The sequence below is a fragment of the Hordeum vulgare genome, chromosome 3H, assembly GCF_904849725.1.
Source record: "Hordeum vulgare subsp. vulgare chromosome 3H, MorexV3_pseudomolecules_assembly, whole genome shotgun sequence".
In the NCBI taxonomy this organism is placed as follows: Eukaryota; Viridiplantae; Streptophyta; class Magnoliopsida; order Poales; family Poaceae; genus Hordeum; species Hordeum vulgare.
In genome coordinates, this window is record NC_058520.1 from 33,111,571 (window position 1) to 33,133,957 (window position 22,387).

Consider the following 22,387-nt stretch of genomic DNA (forward strand, 5'->3'; position numbering starts at 1 on the left):
ACGTGTGTTCTCGTGATAAGAATCATGAAGATCTTAAAGTGCTTAGTGTGACTCCCATTGAATCTTTGTTTTCCTGTGTCAAACCTAATGATGATAGGGCTGGATATGAATCCACCTTGGTTGAAAAACTCCCCAATGATTCGGAGTCCATCTATCTTGATGCTAAAAGGATTAAAAGTGGAGTAGAAGATATTAAAACTTTGAGTAGTAATGAAATTACTACTTTGGATTTCAAGGAATTCAATTATGATAGTTGCTCCTTGATTGAATGCATTTCCTTGATGCAATCCATGCTAAACTCTCAGCACGCTTATAGCCAAAACAAGGCCTTTACCGATCATATCGTCGAAGCCATGATAAAATCTCTTGAAGAGAAACTTAAATTGGAAGTCTCTATCCCTAGAAAGCTTCATGATGAGTGGGAACCTACTTTCAAAATCGAAATCAAAAACTATGAATGCAATGCTTTGTGTGATTTGGGTGCTAGTGTTTCCGCGATTCCAAAGTCTTTATGTGATGTTCTGGGATTTAATGAGATTGAAGAGTGTTCTCTTAATTTGCATCTTGCGGATTCTACTGTCAAGAAACCCATGGAAAGGATCAATGATGTTCTTATTATTGCAAATAGGAACTATGTACCCATGGATTTCATTGTGCTTGACATTGATTGCAATACTAGATGCCCTATTATTCTTGGTAGACCTTTCCTAAGTATTATGGGTGCCATCATCGATATGAAGGAAGGGAATATTAGATTTCAATTTCCTTTAAAGAAGGGCATGGAGCACTTTCATAGAAAGAAAATGAGATTGCCTTATAAATCCATGATGAGGGCCACTTATGGTTTGAGCACCAAATACGACGATACGTGATTCTATCGCCTTATGCCTAGCTAAGGGCGTAAAAAATAGCGCTTGTTGATAGGCAACCCAATGAATTTATTTCTTTTTATTTCTGTTTTGTTGCTTCCACACCATCATAATTCTGTTATGATTGTGTTTTTTGTGTTTCTTTTTGTGTTTGAGCCAAGCAAAACCTTTATGACTAGTCTTGGTGATGGTTGTTTGATCCTGCTGGAAAAAGATAGAAACTTTTCGCTCACGAGGTGATTTTTCATTTTTATTCCGAAAGAGCTTTTGAGTTGATTCTTTTTGCTGCAGGTCGATATGCCTTTTGCCCAGGCAGTCATAATTTGTCAGAATTTTGGAGGTACCAGAAGTATACGAAGTATACAGATTGCTACAGACTGGTCTGTTTGACAGATTCTGGTTTTGTTGAGTTGGTTGCTTGTTTTGATGAAACTATGGATACTATCGGGGGGGGGGGGTACTAGCCATGGAAAAGTGAGAATACAGTAGCCAAACATTAATATAAATAGAAATCAAGATTTCTACAGTACCTAAAGTGGTGGTAGTTTGTTTTCTTGTGCTAATGTTATCACGAGTTTCTGTTTAAGTTTCGTGTTGTGAAGTTTTCAAGTTTTGGGTGATGTTCTCATGGAAAAAGAGATAAGGATTGGAAAGAGCTCAAGCTTGGGGATGCCCAAGGCATCCCAAGCCAAATCCAAGGACACCAAAAAGCCTAAGCTTGGGGATGCCCCGGGAAGGCATCCCCCCTTTCATCTTCAATCCATCGGTAACATTACTTGGAGCTATATTTTTATTCACCACTTGATATGTGTTTTGTTTGGAGCGTCTTGTATCGTAGGAGTATTTTCTTTTTGTTGTGTCACAATCATCCTTTCTGCACACCTTTTGAGACAGACATGCACTCATCGTGATTTTGCTAGAATGCTCATCGTGCTTCACTTATATCTTTTTGAGCTAGATAATTTTGCTCTATGTGCTTGACTTAGATCTTTTAGAGCACGGCGGTGCGTGACTTGGTAGTTGTCTTATTCTATGAAAGTAATCCCAAAGGTGATAGGTACCCAAAGAGGATACAAAAACCTCCATCTTCATGTGCATTGAGTAGAAAGAGAAGTCTTGATTCCTCTCATTTAGTTTTGAGACGTGGATTTGGTAATATTAAGAGCTATGTTAGTAGGGTGTTGTGAATCTAGAAATACTTGTGTTGAAGTTAGTGATTCCCGTAGCATGCACGTATGGTGAACCGCTATGTTAGGAAGTCGGAGCATAATTGATCTATTTATTGTCATCCTTTGTGTTGCGGTCGGGATCGCGCGATGATTTACAGCTACCAACCCTTCCCCTAGGAGTATGCGTTTAGCACTTTGTTTCGATTACTAATAAAAACTTTCGCAACAAGTATGTGAGTTCTTCATGACTAATGTGAGTCCATGGTATAGATGCACTTTCACCTTCCACCATTGCTAGCCTCTCTAGTGCCGCGCAATTCTCGACGGTGCACAAACCCACCATATGCCTTCCTCAAAACAGCCACCATACCTACCTACTATGGCATTTGCATAGTCATTCCGAGATATATTGCCATGCAACTCCCACCAAGAATAATAGGGCATGTAGGATTGCAATCAATGTCAAGCACAATGAAATCCACTGGTACATAGTTCCTATTTGCAATAATAAGAACATCATTGATCCTTCCCATGGGTTTCTTGACAGTAGAATCCGCAAGATGAAAATTAAGAGAACACTCTTCAATCTCATTGAAACCCAGAACATCACATAAAGAGTTTGGAATCGCGGAAACACTAGCACGCAAATCACACAAAGTATTGCATTCGTAGTTTTTTATTTTGATTTTGATAGTAGGTTCCCACTCATCATGAAGCTTTCTAGGGACACAGACTTCTAATTCAAGTTCCTCTTCAAGAGATTTTATCATAGCTTCGACGATATGATCTGTAAAGGCCATGTTTTGGCTATAAGCGTGTGGAGAGTTTAGCATGGATTGCATCATTGAAATGCATTCAATCAAGGAGCAACTATCATAATTTAATTCCTTGAAACCAAAAAAGTAATTTCATTACTACTGAAAGTTTTAATATCCTCTACTCCACTTTCAATGCTTTTAGCATCAAGGTAGGTGGACTCCGAATCATTGGGGCGTTTTTTAACCAAAGTGGATTCATATCCAGCCCCATCATCATTAGGTTTGACACAAGAAAACAAGGATTCAATGGGAGTCACACCAAGCACTTTAAGATCTTCGTGATTCTTATCACGAGAACACGCCTTTTTAAGCCATTCATGTCTAGCACGAATTTGGGCGGTTCTTTCTTTGCTCTCACTCGTGGAAACACGCATAGCTTTTAAAGTGTCATCCATATTGATCTTGGGAGGATCACTTCTAACTTTCAAAGCATCAATATCACTACACATTCTATCAACGCTCTTAGCCAACTCATCAATTTTGAGTAGTTTTTCCTTTATGGACGCATTCCAAACCTTTTGCGAGTTGATAAAGTCTTTGATATTACTCTCTAGATCAGAGGGTAATCTATTTTAATTTCCATGAGTATTATTGTACGAGTTGCCAAAGTTACTACAGGAGTTACTAGGAAAAGGCCTAGGAACATCGTTTCCTCTAAAAGCATTGTTCTTGCCAAAATTATTCCTACCAACAAAATTAATGTCCAAGCTAGCGTTGCTACTCTCAATCAAGGAAGACAAGGGCCTATAATTAGGATCTAAAGGAATACTTCTACTAGCAACCAAATTCATTAACTCGTCCATCTTAGCACTCAACGAGTTAATTTCTTCTATAGCGTGTACCTTCTTACTAGTAGGTAACCTTTTAGTGTCCCACTGAGAGTAGTTCGTCATGATATTGTCTAAGAGTTTCGTGGCTTCTCCTAACGTGATTTCCATGAACGTTCCACCTGAGGCGGAGTCCAAGATAATTCTAGAAGCAAAATTCAAGCCAGCGCAAAAGATTTGTATAATCATCCAAAGACTCAAGCCATGAGCGGGACAATTTCTAATCATCAATTTCATCCTCTCCCAAGATTGTGCAACATGTTCATGATCAAATTGCTTAAAATTCATGATATTTTTACGGACAGAGATAATCTTAGCCGGCGAAAAATACTTGGAAATATAAGCATCTTTGCACTTATCCCAAGAATCGATACTATTTTTGGGCAAAGACGAAAACCAAGTTTTTGCTCAATCTCGCAACGAGAAAGGAAAAAGCTTAAATTTAATCACATCATTATCCACATATTTCTTCTTTTGCATATCGCAAAGCTCTATGAAGGTATGAAGATGGGATGCGGCATCTTCACTAGGAAGGCCGGAAAATTTCTCTTTCATAACAAGATTCAGCAAAGCGGCATTGATTTTGTATGACTCCGAACTAGTGGCGGGAGCAATCAGAGTACTAATAAAATCATTATTATTACTATTCAAGAAGTCACAAAGTTTGGTGTTTTCAGTCGTGGTGACTTCGGCAAGCAAGCAAGCACACAAAAGAGCAAGCGAGAGAAAAGGGCGAACGAAAAGGCAAACGAAAAAGGCAAAGATTTTTTTGTAAATTTTTGTTTTTCAGAAGTGGAGGAGAGGAAAACGAGAGGCAAAAAAGGTAAATGCAAGAGATGAGTTTGCGACACTTACTTGGATGAGTTCTTGACTTGATCCTCCTCGACAACGGCGCCAGAAATTCTTCTGCTACGACGACAGAGATCTTCTGTCGTCTCTTGAGCTTGCGTTGGTTTTTCCCTTGAAGAGGAAAGGGCGATGCAGCACAGGAGCAGTAAGTATTTCCCTCAGTTTGAGAACCAAGGTATCAATCCAGTAGGAGAATCTCGTCAAGTCCAGAGTACCTGCACAAACACAACAGAGCTTGCACCCATCGTTATAAAGGGGTTGTCAATCCCTTCAAGATTGATTGCAAAGTGAGATATGAAGGCGGAAAGTGCAACGAAGTAAAAGTGTAAGGCTGAAAATATGATGTGAACTAGACCCGGGGGCCATAGTGTTCACTAGAGGCTTCTCTCAAAGTACAAATATCACGGTGGGTGAACGAATTACTGTCGAGCAATTGATAGAACCGCGCAAAGTCATGACGATATCTAAGGCAATGATCATACATATAGGCATCACGTCCGAGACAAGTAGACCAATACTTTATGCATCTACCACTATTACTCCACACATCAACCGCTATCCAGCATGCATCTAGTGTACTGAGTTCATGGCGAACAGAGTAACGCTTTAAGAAAGATGACATGATGTAGAGGGATAATCTCAAACCAATGATGAAAACCCCATCTTTTTACCCTCGATGGCAACAACATGACGCGTGCCTCGCTACCCCTTCTGTCACTGGGTGAGGTCACCGCACGGTATGAACCCAAAACCAAGCACTTCTCCCATTGCAAGAATCATAGATCTAGTTGGCCAAACAAAACCCACAACTCGAATTGAATTACAAGGATATGAAATCATGCATAAGAGAGATCAGAAGAATCTCAAATAAGATTCATAGATAATCTGATCATAAATCCACAATTCATTGCACCTCGACAAACACACCGCAAAAAAAGATTACATCGGATAGATCTCCATGGAGATCATGGAGAACTTTGTACTGAAGATCCAAGAGAGAGAAGAAGCCATCTAGTTACTAGCTATGGACTCATAGGTCTATGGTGAACTACTCACGCATCATCGGAGAGGTCATGGTGTTGACGGAGAACCCCTCCGTGTCCGAATCCCCCCTTCGGCAGGGCACCAGGACGTTCCCCAGATGGGATCTTGCGGAGACAGAAGCTTGCGGCGGTGGAAAAGTGATTACGATGATCACCTGATTTTTTCTGGAATTTATGGGAATATATAGGCGAAAGACCTAGGGCAAAGCGCGTCCAGGGGGCCCACAAGCCTGGATGGCGCGGCCCCCCTGACCGCGGGGTGGTGGCTTGTGGGGCCCCTGGTGCTCCCCTGCCTGGGCTCCCAAGCTCCCCGATCTTCTTCCGTTCCAAAAAAAATCCTTTCGGGGTTTTCTTCCGTTTGGACTCCGTTTCAAAATCTCCTCTGAAAGGGGTCAAAAACATGGAAAAAAACAGGAACTAGCACTTGGCACTGAGTTAATAAGTTAGTCCCAAAAAATATATAAAAGGCATGCGAATCATCCAAAGTTTGACAAGATAATAGCATGAAACCATCAAAAATTATAGATACGTTGGAGACGTATCAAGCATCCCCAAGCTTAAATCTTGCTCGTCCTCGAGTAGGGAAGTGATAAAGAATGAATTTTTGATGTGGAATGCTACCTAGCATAGTTGTCCTTTGCAACTTCTTTCACGTGACATGAATGTTCAGATCCGTAAGATTCAAAACAATAGTTTTCTATTGACATGAAAACAGTAATACTTCAAGCAAACTAGCAAACTAATCATGAACTTTCAAAATAACAAGGCCAAAGAAAGTTATCCCTACAAAATCATATAGTCTGGCTATGCTCCATCATCCTCACACAACTAATGTAAATCATGCACAACCATGGAATTGGCCAAGTAATTGTTTTCGCACTCTTACTTTCTCAAACTTTTTATAACTATCACGCAATACATGAGCGCGAGCCATGGATATAGCACTATAGGTGGAATAGAGTGTGGTGGTGGTTGTGAGACAAAAAGGAGGAGATGGTCACACTGACTCGACGTATCAATAGGCTATGGAGATGCCCATTAATAAATATCAATGTGAATAAGTAGGGATTGCCATACAAGAGATGCACTAGAGTTATAAGTATATGAAAGCTCAAAAGGAAAACTAGTGGGTGTGCATCCAACTTGCTTGCTCAAGAAGACCTAGGGTAATTTTGAGGAAGCCCATCGTTGGAATATACAAGCCAAGTTATATAATGAAGATTCCCACTAGCATATGGTAGTGACAAAGCAAGAAGCTCTCAATCATGAAGAACATGGTGCTATCATGAAGCACAAGTGTGGGAAAAGATAGTAGCGTTGTCCCTTCTCTCTTTTTCTCTTTTTTTCATTTGGGCTCTTAGGCCTCTTTCTTTTTTTTCTTTTTTTCTCCTCTTTTTTTGTTTTTGGGCTCTTTGGCCTCTTTTTTTTATTTCCTCACATGGAACAATGCTCTAATAATGATGATCATCACACTTTTATTTACTCACAGCTCAAAGATCACAATGACGATGACTCCATAGGAAATGCCTCCGGCAGTGTACCGGGATGTGCAACGATCTAGCATGGCGTATGACGTCGAAACATCTCGCTGCTATCTTACGATCATGCAATGGCAATATGAGAGTGACGACACAAGTCATGAGACGAACGGTGGGAGTTGCATGGCAATATATCTTGGAATGGCTATGAAAATGCCATAGTAGGTAGATATAGTGGCTATTTTGAGGAAGGAATTTGGTGGGTTTGTGCACCGGCGAGAATTGCGCGGCACTAGAGAGGCTAGCAATGGTGGAAGGTGAAAGTGCATCTATACCATGGGCTCACATTAGTCATGAAGAACTCACATACTTATTGCGAGAGTTTTTATTAGTAATCGAAACAAAGTGCTAAAGGCATACTCCGAGGGGAAAGGTTGATAGGTGTAAACCATCGCGCGAACCCGACCTCAACACAAAGGATGACAATCAATAGATCAATTATGCTCCGACTTCCTAACATAGTGGTTCACCATACGTGCTTGCTACGAGAATCACTAACTTCAACACAAGTATTTCTAGATTCACAACACCCTACTAACATAACTCTCAATATTACCGAATCCATGTCTCAAAACTAATTGAGAGGAACCGAAACTTCTCTTTCTACTCAATGCACATGAATATGGAGGTTTTTGCATCCTCTTTGGGTACCTAGCACATTTGGGACTACTTTCATAGCATAAGCCAACTACCAAATCACGCACCGCCGTGCTCTAAAGATATAAGTGAAGCACAAGAGCAAAAGTATCTAGCTCAAAAGATATAAGTGAAGCACTATGAGCAAAAGTATCTAGCTTAAAAGATATAAGTGAAGCACTATGAGCAAAAGTATCTAGCTCAAAAGATATAAGAGAAGCACTATGAGCATTCTAGCAAAATCAGGATTAGTGCATGTCTCTCTCTTTCAAAAAGGTGGGCAGCGAAGATGATTGTGAGACAACAAAAAGAAAAGACACCTAAGATACAAGATGCTCCAAGAAAAACACATATCATGTGGTGAATAAAAATATAGCTCCAAGTAATGTTACCGATGGATTGAAGACGAAAGAGATGATGCCTTCCCGGGGCATCCCCAAGCTTAGGCTTTTTGGTGTCCTTGAATTTCGCTTGGGATGCCTTGGGCATCCCCAAGCTTGAGCTTTTTCCACTCCTTATCTCTTTGTCCATGAGAACATGACCCAAAACTTGAAAACTTCACAACACAAAACTTAAACAGAAAGTTGTGATAACATTAGTACAAGAAAACAAACTACCACTTCTTTTGGTACTATAGCAAACTTGAATTCCATCTATATTCATGATGGGCTACTGTATTCTCACTTTTCCATGGCTAGTACCCCCCGATACTAAGTTTCATCAAAACAAGCAACCAACTCAACAAAAACAGAATCTGTCAAAAACAGACCAGTCCATAGCAATCTGTATACTTCCTATACTTCTGGTATCTCAAAAAATCTGAAACCTTACGACGGCCTGGGAAAAAAAGCATATGAATCAGCAGCAAAAAGAATCAACTCAAAATCTCTTTCTGAATAAAAATGAAAAATCATCTCGTGAGCGAAAAGTTTTTGTCTTTTTCCAGCAGGATCAAACAACCATTGCCAAGACTAGTCATAAAAGCTTTGCTTGGCTCAAACACAAAAAGAAACACAAAGAACACAATCACAACAGAATTGTGATGGTGTGGACGCAACAAAACAGAAAGAAAACGATAAATTCATTGGGTTGCCTCCCAACAAGCGCTATTGTTTAACGCCCTTAGCTAGGCATAGAAGCGATAGAATCATGTATCGTCGTCCTTGGTGCTCAAACCATAAGTGGCCCTCATCATGGATTCATAAGGCAATCTTATTTTCTTTATAGGAAAGTGTTCCATGCCCTTCCTCAAAGGGAATTGAAATCTAATATTCCCTTCCTTCATATCGATGATAGCACTGATAGTCCTTAGGAAAGGTCTACCAAGAATAATGGGGCATGAAGGATTGCAATCAATGTCAAGCACAATGAAATCCACGGGTACATAGTTCCTATTTGCAATAATAAGAACATCATTGATCCTTCCCATGGGTTTCTTGACCGTAGAATTAGCAGGATGCAAATTAAGAGAACACTCTTCAATCTCATTAAAACCCACAGCATCACATAAAGACTTTGGAATCGCAGAAACACTAGCACCCAAATCACACAAAGCATTGCACTCATAGTTTTTGATTTTGATTTTGATGGTAGCTTCCCACTCATCATGAAGCTTTCTAGGGATAGAGACTTCCAATTCAAGTTTCTCTTTAAGAGATTTTATCATAGCTTCGACGATATAATCGGTAAAGGCTTTGTTCTGGCTATAAGCATGTGGAGAGTTCAACATGGATTGCATCAAAGAAATGCATTCAATCAAGGAGCAACTATCATAATTGAATTCCTTGAAATCCACAGTAGTAATTTCATTACTACTCAAAGTTTTAACGTCTTCTACTCCACTTTTAATGCTTTTAGCATCAAGATAGATGGACTCCGAATCATTGGGGCACTTTTCAACCAAAGTGGATCCATATCGAGCCCCATAATCATTAGGTATGACACAAGAAAACAAAGATTCACTGGGAGTCACACCAAGCACTTTAAGATCTTCGTGATTCTCATCACGAGAACACGCCTTTTTAAGCCATTCATGTCTAGCACGAATTTGGGCGGTTCTTTCTTGGCTCTCAATCATGGAAACACGTATAGCTTTCAAAGTTTCATCCATGTTTATTTTGGGAGGAGAACATCTAACTTTCAAAGCATCAACATAACAAGAAATTCTATCCACGCTCTTAGCCAAATCGTCAATTTTGAGTAGTTTTTCCTCTATGGACGCATTGAAAATCTTTTGAGAGTTGATAAACTCTTTGATATTACTCTCTAGATCAGAGGGTAATCTATTGTAATTTCCATGAGTATTGTTGTAGGAGTTGCCAATGTTATTAGAGGAGTTACTAGGAAAAGGCCTAGGAACATAGTTTCCTCTAAAAGCATTGTTGTTGCCAAAGTTATTCCTACCAACAAAATTAACGTCCAAGCTAGCGTTGCTACTCTCAATCAAAGAAGACAAAGGCATATCATTAGGATCCAAAGGAGCACTTCTGCTAGCAACCAAATTCATTAACTCGTCCATCTTAGCACTTAACAAGTTAATTTCTTCTATAGCGTGTACCTTCTTACTTGTAGGTGACCTTTCAGTGTGCCATTGAGAGTAGTTTGTCATGATGTTGTCTAAGAGCTTTGTGGCTTCCCCTAACGTGATTTCCATGAACGTTCCTCCTGAGGCGGAGTCCAAGATATTTCTAGAAGCAAAATTCAAGCCAGCATAAAAGATTTGAATAATCATCCAAAGGCTCAAGCCATGAGCGGGACAATTTCTAATCATTAATTTCATTCTCTCCCAAGCTTGTGCAACATGTTCATGATCAAGTTGCTTGAAATTCATAATATCATTACAGAGAGAGATGATCTTAGCCGGCGGAAAATACTTGGATATATAAGCATCTTTGCACTTATCCCAAGAATTGATACTATTTTTGGGCAAAGAAGAAAACCAAGTTTTTGCGCGATCTCGCAACGAGAAAGGAAAAAGCTTCAATTTAATCACGTCATTATCCACATATTTTTTCTTTTGCATATCGCAAAGCTCAATAAAGGTATTGAGATGGGATGCGGCATCTTCACTAGGAAGGCCACATAATTGCTCTTTCATAACAAGATTCAGCAAAGCGGCATTGATTTTGCATGACTCCGCACTAGTGGCGGGAGCAATCGGAGTACTAATAAACTCATTCTTATTAGTATTCGAGAAGTCACGAAGTTTGGTGTTTTCGTTCATGGTGACTTCAGCAAGCAAGCCAGCACATAAGAAAACAAAGATCCTGCGAGAAAAAGGGTGAACGAAAAGGCCAATGAAAAAGGCAAACGAAAAAGGCAAATTGGTGACGTGGGGGAGAGGAAAACGAGAGGCAACTGGCAAACAAAGTAAATGCAAGAGATGAGTTTCCGACACCTACTTGGATGAGTTCTTGACCTGATCTTCTTCCCCGGCAACGGCGCCAGAAATTCTTTTGTTATCCCACAGACAACAGCGCGAGAAATTGACACGTTGACAGAGGCTGGGCTTGCGTTGGTTTTCCCTTGAAGAGGAAAGGGTGATGCAAAATAGGAACAGTAAGTATTTCCCTCAGTTTAAGAACTAAGGTATCGATCCAGAAGGAGGGTCTCGTCAAGTCCAGAGTACCTGCGCAAACACAAACAAACTCGCACCCAATGCTTCAAAGTGAGATCTGAAGTTGGAAAGTGCAACAAAGTAAAAAGTGTAAGGCTGAAAATATGGTGTGGAGTAGACCCCGGGGGGCCATAGTGTTCACTAGAGGCTTCTCTCAAAATAGCAAGTATCACGGTGGGTGAACAAATTACTGTCGACCAATTGATAGAACCGCGCAAAGTCATGACGATATCTAAGGCAATGATCATACATATAGGCATCACGTCCGAGACAAGTAGACCGATACTTTCTGCATCTACTACTATTACTCCACACATCGACCGCTATCCAGCATGCATCTAGTGTATTGAGTTCATGACGAACAGAGTAACGCTTTAAGCAAGATGACATGATGTAGAGGGATAATCTCAAACCAATGATGAAAACCCCATCTTTTTACCCTTGATGGCAACAACACGATGCGTGCCTCGCTACCCCTTCTGCCACTTGGTGAGGTCACCGCATGGTATGAACCCAAAACCAAGCACTTCAGCCACTGCAAGAATCATAGATCTAGTTGGCCAAACAAAACCCACAACTCGAAGAGAATTACAAGGATATGAAATCATGCATAAGAGAGATGAGAAGAAACTCAAATAAGATTTATAGATAATCTGATCATAAATCCACAATTCATCGGATCTCGAAAAACACACCGCAAAAGAAAATTACATCGGATAGATCTCCATGAAGATCATGGAGAACTTTGTATTGAAGATTCAAGAGAGAGAAGAAGCCATATAGTTACTCGCTATGGACCCGTAGGTCTATGGTGAACTACTCACGCATCATCGAAGAGGTCATGGTGTTGATGGAGAACCCCTCCGTGTCCGAATCCCACTCCGGCAGGGCACCAGGACATGCCCTAGACGGGATCTTGCGGAGACAGAAGCTTGCGGCGGTGGAAAAGTGATTACGATGATCTCCTGATTTTTTCTGGAATGTATAGGAATATATAGGCGAAAGACCTGGAGCAAAGGGCGTCTAGGGGGGCCACAAGCTTGTGGGGCTCCTGGGGCTCCCTGCCTTGGCTCCCAAGCTCCCCGATCTTCTTCTGTTACAAAAAAAAATCTTTTCAGGGATTTTCTTCCGTTTGGACTCCGTTTCAAAATCTCCTCTGAAAGGGGTCAAAAACATGGAAAAAATAGGAACTCACACTTGACACTAAGTTAATAGGTTAGTGCCAAAAAATATATAAAAGGCATGCGAATCATCCAAAGTTTGACAAGATAATAGCATGAAACCATAAAAAATTATAGATACGTTGGAGACGTATCAGCGTGCCGAACTGTTCCTGTCGCCCGCCTTGGTCACCTCCTTGATCTTTCTTGAGCGCGTTAGCTCGGAACTCCTGCATCACGTGGCAATCCTCCCAAGTGTGGGTAGATAGTCCTTTGGCTGTGGCGTGCTATGGGCAGGGGCCTTTGAGCATCTCGTGATAGTTGCACGGTTTCTTCCCACTGAAGCCCCTTTTCTTCTTTCATTGGTTCCCGTTGCCGGCATTTGTATTAGCGACGAAGTCTGTGGCACCTTCTTGCTGTCTCCTTTTACTTGGCCCGGCGTGGTTGTGGTTGCCCCGCCCCTGGAACTCGGAGTGACCTTTTGATGACTCGCCTCTCCTCGCGGTACTAACCTTGTCATCATCTTCCCCGGGATCTTTAGTGTCGTCTGACTCGACATACTTGGTCAGGGTGTCCATCAACTCGCCCATGTCCTGCACCTTACGCTTGAGTCGCCCAAGCTTCAGCACCAAAGGCTCGTAATGACAAATTTTCACCAGAATTAGCACTGCGTGAGCCACCGAGATGCCATCTGACGAATGAATGACCTCTGCAACCCGCCGCGTACAATGATGGGCCGACTCATCCGGTCGTTGGATGCAGTGTTGTAGGTCAATGATGGTCATCGGGCGTTTGCAAGTTCCTCGGAAATTCTTGATGAAACGTTCCTTCAATTTTGCCCAAGTGTTGACGGAGTTGGGCGGCAGGTTTTCAACCATGTGCGTGCCGTTCCCTTGAGCATCATGGTAAAATACTTGGCGTAGACCGCCTCATTCACATCGAGCATAACCATTGCAAGCCCGTAACTCTTGATCCATGACCCTAGCTCAAGATCTGGCGTGTAATTGGGTACCTTTCTCGGTCCCTTAAAATCCTTTGGCATACGCTCATTGCGGAGAGCGGGCATGAGACAGGGCACCCCAACGTGCCTGCCACCTGTATCGGTCGACAGGGGAGGGGACTGGGCGTAAGCCGGATAGTGTTGACCCGCCGCAGCTGTCGTCTCCATCAAGCGGGCGGCTCGCGCCGCATCCACAAGGTCTTGGGCTCGTGTGTCATGCATCCTGGGCGGGTTGGTTTGTGGCAGACGCCGTTGCTCGTTGGTCACCGTGGGCAGGTCATCATGGCGATTCCTGGTGTGACTCGCGTGGGCCGTGCAGTGTAGCCGGTCATGGCTATGTGAATATTGCGCATGTTGGACCATCGCCGTTTTCAGCATCTCGATGGCGTTTCTCGCCTCCACTTCAGCCAGGGAGTTTCCGTAAATTGGGAGAGACTCCAAGTGGCGGGTTGCCACTAGCACGTTATCCACGGGATTCGAGAAGTGACCCTGTGGTGTCTGGAAGCGGGGCGCATGGGCCTCCGCTACCTGAGGTGGTGGCGGGTTAGGCGGCGGGCGAGCCGGATCATCCCCTGGAGCGGCCTGCCAAGGCCGATCGGGTCCCATCCTGGGGGTATGCGGGTTGTCGAAGAGGCGAGTCGGATTTAGATTGGCCGGGAGGCGACCATGATGTCTCCTCTGGTGGATAGCATCGGAATCACGCTGTTGTCGCTCAAGTCGCCAGCCTTCAGTGTTCAACCGCTCTATCTCTGTGGTGATATGGGCCTGCTGTGTTGCCATCCTGGTGGCTTCCGCCTTCACGTCTTGGCCATCTCCTCCCGCAGCTTCACCAGTTCAGTGTTGATTGTTTCCTGATTCTCTGTTGTTACAACGATCGCCATGAGTTTGGCTGTCTCTGCTGCCAAGTCCGCCATGACCTGAGCCGGAGCTTTCGACGACCCGCCAGTCTCATTGTTGCCCGTCGGGTTTGGCTGAGGCGGTGCCGCCCCCGCCATGTAGAAGGGAACTTGTTGAAAGGGGTCCTGCAAAGTCCTCGGAGTTTGCCGCCCGCGGCAACCCTCCGAGCTATCCCTCGTAGAGAGGGTGAATTAAATCGGTGTCGCCCGTAGATGACTCGTCGTCCGAGTCGACGGGGTGATCTCCTGGACTACCGGCTCATCCTGTAGGTTGGCTCCCTGCATAAAGCCGACAAAAATGTGGTGTCCCCTGACCTGATGTGTAGTGGGGTGGGCGTACCAGGCCGGCTTGACGATGTCGGTGAAGGTGTCCGGCTCAGGTACGGGTGCCCCAAACATGCCGATAAAGACGTGGATCTTGCCAAAGGGGACCCTATAACCAGATTCAATTGAATCGACTTCGGGCCCCCACTGTGAGTTGTCAATGTAGTATTTTCCACGGCGGCTCTTCGTCATGACGTCGACCGCATAGCTTCCTGACCCTGGAAGGGCTCCCTTTGAGAACTCAACTCCACCGTGCGCTGGCCCCACGGTGGGCGCCAACTGTCATGGTTTTGTCACGGCAGATGTCCTCGTGAAAGGACTTAGTGAAGGATTGATAACCCACAAGTATAGGGGATTGCAACAGTTTTCGAGGGTAGAGTATTCAACCCAAATTTGTTGATTCGACACAAGGGGAAGCCAAAGAATATTCTCGAGTATTAGCAGTTGAGTTGTCAATTCAACCACACCTGAAAGACTTAGTATCTGCAGCAAAGTATAAATAGCAAAGTAGTGTGATAGCAACAATAGCAACGGTAACAGTAGCAGCAGTGACAGCAGTAGCGGTAACAATAGCAGCAGTGACAGCAGTAGCGGCAAAGTAACATAGCAAGGACCAGTAGGAAAAACTCGTAGGCATTGGATCGGTGATGGATAATTATGTCGGATGACATTCATCATGCAACACTACTAACATAGGGAGATATGTAACTAGCTCCAGTTTGTCAATGTAATGTAGGCATGTATTCCGTATATAGTCATACGTGCTTATGAAAAGAACTTGCATGACATCTATTGTCCATCCCTCCCATTGCAGCGGGGTCCTAATGGAAACTACGGGATATTAAGGTTCCCCTTTTAATAGAAAACCGGAACAAAGCATTAGCACTTAGTGAATACATGAACTCCTCATACTATGGTCTTCTCCGGGACTGGTTCCGGCTATTGTCACTCTAGGGTTGCCAGGTCATAACACATAGTAGGTGACTACAACTTGCAAGATAGGATCAAGAACACACATATATTGACGAGAACATAATAGGTTCATATCTGAAATCATGGCACTCGGGCCCTAGTGACAAGCATTAAGCATGGCAAAGTAGTAGCAACATCAATCTCAGAACATAGTGGATAATAGGGATCAATCCCCATCAAAACTAACTCGATTACATGATAGATATCATCCAAACCATCACCGTCCAGCAAGCCTACGATGAGATTACTCACGAACGGTGAAGAGCATTATGGAATTGGCGATGAAGGAAGGTTGATGATGACGACGGCGACAATCTCCCCTCTCCGGAGCCCAAAATGGACTCCAGATCTGCCCTCGAGAGGAAGAACAGGTGGTGGCGGCGCCTCCGTATCGTAAAACGCGATGAATTCTTCTTCTTGATTTTTTCTCGACGAAAGGGACAAAATAAAGCTGGAGTTGGAGGCGGCGGAGCCCCGAGGGGGGGCACACCTCCTGGGCTTGTGGGATCCTCGCTCCACGTATCCGGTTGATTCTTGCGCCAGTACTTTTTTATATATTCCACAAAAAATCCTCGCAAATATCCAGGTCATTCCGAGAACTTTTATTTCAGCGCAAAAACAACACCATGGCAATTCTGCTGAAAACAACGTTAGTCTGGGTTAGTTCCATTCAAATCATGCAACTTAGAGTCCGAAACAAGGGCAAAAGAGTTTGGAAAAGTAGATACGATGGAGACGTATCAACTCCCCCAAGCTTAAAGCCTTGCTTGTCCTCAAGCAATTCAGTTGACAAACTGAAAGAGACAAAGAAAAACTTTTACGAACTGTGTGTGATCTTGTTGTTGTAATTATGTCTAACTCATATTCAGATTTTCAGCAACATCATAAGTTAACCACATAAGCAATGACATTTAGGTCTCAAGATGTACTCATATCAATGGCATAATCAACTAGCGAGCAATAATAATAATTTTCAAACGTCAACACTTCAATCAAAACAATCATGAAGCAATATGAACAGATGGTATCTCGCTAGCTCTTTCTGAGACCACAAAACATAAATGCAGAGCACCTTCAGAGACCAAGGGCTTACTGAACATTGTAATTCATGGCGAAGAAGATCCAGTCACAGTCATACTCAATATCAATTAAAAGCAAAGCATAGAAATGACGGAGGTGCTCTCTAATTGGTGCTTTTATAAGAAGATGATGACTCAACACAAACATAAATAGATAGACCCTTCGCAGAGGGAAGCATTGATTTGCAGGGTGCCAGAGCTCAAGCTTTTAAAACAGAGATAAATAATTTTGGGTGGCATGCTTTCATTCTCAACGCGATGACCAAGAGTTTTCACCATCTTCCATGCTACACATACTATAGGCGGTTCCCAAACAGAAAAGCAAAGTTTTGACTCCCACACCACCGGTCAATCACACTCCACGGCTAGCCGAATACTCGGGTGTCGTCCATACCAACAACAATCGAGGGGGAGTTTTGTTTGCAATTATCTTTTCGATTTGAGCATGGAACTGGGCATTCCAATTACCAGCCCCTTTCTCATGAGTGATACTGAATAAACACATACCGAGGATAACACGCCTAGCATGGAAGATACTGATCGCCCCTTGTCACCACATGAGCGGTTCGGGAATGCAAAACAGATTATTTCTTGAAGGTTTAGAGAGTGCACTACACCACAACACTACATCCCTAACAAACATGTTGGTTGGGAATAGAAGTTCCACCGACATACAGTCGGTCGGAAAAGACTATTACCAACCGAAACTGTCTGTTGGGGAAAGTATAGACGGGAAAACCCTTTCTCGACTAACATATCTTTCCCGACCGACTGCTTGTCGGCTATGGAGTACCTTTCCCGACCAATAATTTGTTGGGCTTGCGATGGGCCTTTCCCGACCAACAGTCCATTGGGGTTGCCTGGGGACTTTGCCGACCGACTTTCAGACAGGGTAATGTTTCCCGACCAACAATATGTTGGTGCAGCAAAGGGCTTTCCTGGCCGACTATCTGAAAAGGTCTTTTTTCCCGACCAACATTCTATTGGGGCTAGTATTAGCCTTTGCCAACCGACTGTCTGAAGAGGTTTGGTTTGTCGACCAACATCTGTTAGCCCTACCATTGCTAGTTTTCACATTACCACCATAATGTCAGTCAAGTTATATAATACATAGCAGTAATGTGCATCGTCAACCAGAACAAAACAATAGTCTCATATATTCATTAATTTTCACATACAAATAGTTCATCTGTTATGAACTAGTGACCACCCAAGTTTCCTAAAAACTAATGTAACTAATTAAACAGAGCAAACATTATAGTTCATTGGCTGAGAGTAAAATTTCCTCGCTTTGTTTTCTGCAATACATCATCTACATTGGTTCCTTCTAGTGGAAAACTACAAACCCATCCTCACAGCCTTCCACCAAGATCATTTCATCATTCTCTTACTTGTCATCAAAGCCTTCAATCTTATCTCATTGGAGAACATCCTACATCTTGAACATCTGCAAGTCAAAATCTTTGATTAATATTCTGCACCACAACTAGAGAACATGATATTTTCACCAAGCTGCTATCAATATCATTCCAAACAAAGCAACTCAAGAGAATTTGTTATCCCTGATAGAAAAATGGGTACATTTTTACTAATGATGTAGCTTTAGCTCCCATCTTTTGAGTTTCCTACCTTCTTTTGCTATATCCTGACATACAGGGGATCCTGGTCTATGTGCCCATGGTGGTAACTCCCTTCAGGTCATTCCTGCATAATGTAAGTAGTAAGAAATCAAATGATTAAGAACATGAGCAGTGAAAGCATTTGCTAAGTATCTGCAACATGATAACATATATTTTAATTAGCATCGTGAGTCTTGCAAAGTACATAAACTAAATACCACTACAATCATTAGTACACAACAAACAGGAAAAATATGGACGAACACGTGAACATGTTCAAGAGACAATAGAAAATTACATAAGAGAGAATTAACCTTTTTCTTCTTCACAATACACAACACTTATATTTTTTCTGTATCGCGTGCTTTACGAACCAATCCATCCAAATCTGTCCTAGGAACTAAAGATATCATTTGTATTGGGATTTTCAACTACATATTGTGTTGGTAATATAGTTATGCTAATGAAGGCCATTTGTATTTGGCATTTTACTTATATGAACATGATAGTAAAATTATCGCTAGCACAAATAGAAACTTGAGTAAGAGAGGGAGGGAGATACACACAATACAAACAGTATTTTTGAGAATAGGTTTTATTTGTGGCCGTCGGAAAACACACACCAATGACGGCTCACAAACCATCGTAACTAACGTGGGTATATAACAGGGGTTTGGACGTCTAATGGTCATATAAATATTCGAAAGCTTCAGGGTCTTCGAGTTCTTCGGGTCTTGAGAGTCTTCAATTGGTGTAGCTTCAACTGCATGATGAAATCCATCTTTACTTTGAAGCGGGAGTCGGTTGATCCTTCATGTGGTCAAAGGGGAAAGGGCATTGTCTAACTATTTGAGGTGAGAGAGAACATTTGATGAAATCAGAAAAGATGAGTAGTGAAAGGTGTTCTCGAAAATAAGATTTTTTTTGAGAGATACTATCCTAAGAAATTCCAGTTTCTAGGGTCACGTCCTACAGTCAACATGTGCTCTGAAACCATTTCTGTAGCGACCCGACTCAAGACGAGTCAAGCCTCTGTGTTTCTGTGCCATCCCTGGATCAGTATGCTGGCACACACAGTACATCAATGTATATATCAAAGTGAAATCACATGTAAATAGCGTAAAACTGATATATACCTTAATTATTTCAGCGGAAGCAGTCAAGGGAGTGGAGTCCCAATAAACACCAACGGCAAGTTGAGTGTAGACCGTAACCCTGAATCGTACTCTTACTCGTCGAAGAAAAATATCTGCAACATAAGACGTTGCAGCCGTGTAGGTCAGCATATTGAATATGCCGGCAAGTCACATAAGAGAGGGGTGAAAAGTAATCATCTATACTATATGCATATATGGCAGGTGGGGCTATAAGTTTTTAGCGAAAAAGCAAGTTTTCTCCTACATCAAGAGAGGGCTAAAAGCAAAATGTTACTACATTGTTGGTTGTTAACGAGATGGTTCCGCCAACCAGTTCTCGTACCCGAGTTGTCAATAATTCCCACATCAATATTATTATTTGTGTTGAGAATTTCAGATAACTTCAGTTCCTTTGGCTCAAGTTGTCCATGACCGTGGACACGGCTAATCGATTAGGTTTGAGTACTCTGCAGAGTTTTGCACATGTTCCCCACAAGATTTGATCGCCTTCGTGTATGTCCTCGCACTTCAGGGTGTTTGAAGACCGGATGATCAAAACATGGTCTTTCAACGGGTCCCTCTGAATCCCTGTCGGTGCCCGTCCAATCCTACAGTTCTTCTACATCTGCTAGCACCGCCTGTCCAGAGTCGCCGCGTTGTCCAACCAAGCCAGAGCCCATAATGACTTGTGGCTGTGCAGGTAAGCCTTGGGTCTTGAAAATATCCGTCCGTCTCTTTGAGCCTGGGTGAAGCTTTCCGCAGGATGTCATGGCCGTCCCCAGCATCCCGGGTCATCCACTGGGTTCTCCAGGGACCCGATCAACCGTTCTTCACCCAGAGTTGCATTGCGTCCGAGGTCTTAAAAATCTTGTCTTAACCGGTCTTGATTATTTAATCAACCTCGCATCACTCGTGTTATGCACTCAACCGAAATCCCGTCTACTCAAGCATACCAATATGAAATTTGTCGTCCCGGGGCCTAGTATCGGGGTTGTTGTGTGCCTACCACATGATACTACAATCTATACTAAAATTTCCAAGTACCTACTCAGCATGCAATTGGGCATAGGATGGTAGCACTATGATGCATGAAACATAGGTGATAGTATGATCAAAGTGACTTGCCTGGTGATGTTGACGAAGAAGAATTTTCATTCTCGGGAAATACGTGATAGAACTATTCGACACTCTCCGATGAAATCTATATAATCAAACATAGTATTCACATAAGCACTCACACTAGCAATCATTCTAGCAATCAATTAACAAACAGCAATAAAAGTTGATGCAATCAAAAATCAATAAGAGAGAGCGGATAAAAATCCAAAGGAAACTTCAAAGAAGCTAGGAAGCTTGCTACTACATCAAACACTATATAGTTTTTGTTCTAACTGAAAATAAAACAATAAAATAGAAAAAATAACAAAATATAAAATAACTAAGTTAACAGAAGTAAAATTTACAAAACAATATTTTTTATAAGTATTTTCAAAATAGGAAATCAAACTAGCAATGCAATCAATTCACAAGTTAGTATAGAACTAGAATTGATTCCATGCAAACAGATAAGAATAAATAAAATAAAATTCTGTTGTTGTTGAAAAGTTACTTGTAAATATCAAAAAACAAAATATAACTTGTCACAATTACACAAAAAAACAAATTAAGAACAATTAATACAAAAGAAATAGCAAGAAAACAAAAAAGGCTAAAACAGAATCTGTTTTGCTTAAAACCCTAAGTAAACATATCTAAAAAATTGAAACTTAAACTACTGAATGATATGATCAATACGAAGCAGCAGCAAAAAGAATCAAATTAAAAGCTATTTTTAAACTCCCGGAATAAGCAAAACAAACTTTAATTCAAATCTGATCTAACTCAACTTTTATAAATGCAAACATAGACAAATTATATATCTGCAGAAACTACATAAAATTTGTGATCCAACGCAAAAAAAATCACCTAATTCGGAGTTATAGACTAATAGATATGAATTTTCTAAGATTGCAATTTTCTGAAAAAACTGCAATACGGGATTTCGTGAATCTCACCACGGGTGACAGAGAGGAAGAACTCTGGCGAGGTAGCTGTTCCGGCGAGGTGGGCAGGTCGTCGGCAGGGAGGGGGAACGGCGGAGGGGGTCCCGGAGGCGAGGAAGGGGCATCAGGGGCTCCTGGGCATTCTTAGTGTTTGCTTTTGCTCCTTGGGTTTCCGGCTTTCTTCCTGAGCACATGTATTTGTGGTGGCCAAATTCCATACACTTGTAACATCTCACATGACTCAGGTCTATGTCTGCAGAGATTTGGCTCTTCTGAGGGTACTTTCTCTTCTTTCCGGACTCCTTTATTTTGGCCAGTTCTTCTATTTCAAGTGGATCAAACTCCACTTTTTTCGTCGGGAAGTTTCCCAGATACTCTTGGCTTCTCTTCGTGCAGTCCTGTGAATAATGTCCTTGTTCTGCACATGAGTAGCATGCATTGGAGAAAAAATCTAGTCAGACCTTGTCCATGAGGGTCTTTAATATTTTCGTTCATCACCGGCTCTTCTAGAATCTTCTTCTTGAGTGTTTCCTTCACTGCATCTTTCTTCTGCTTGACAACTTGTTGTACCTTGGGGTAAATGTGACATTGAGCTGGGTAGTGGGTGGTCCCTTCACAAAGGAAACAAGTCACCTGACTACTTGGGCACTCCTCAGCTGGGTGATTTTCTTCACAATGAGTGCATCCATCCTTGTGTTCTTCCTGGGTGTGTCCTATTTCTCCACAGATCTTGCATGCACAAGACTTCTCCTTCGGATTATCATAGCACTTCCGAATGAGACGGGATCTTAACA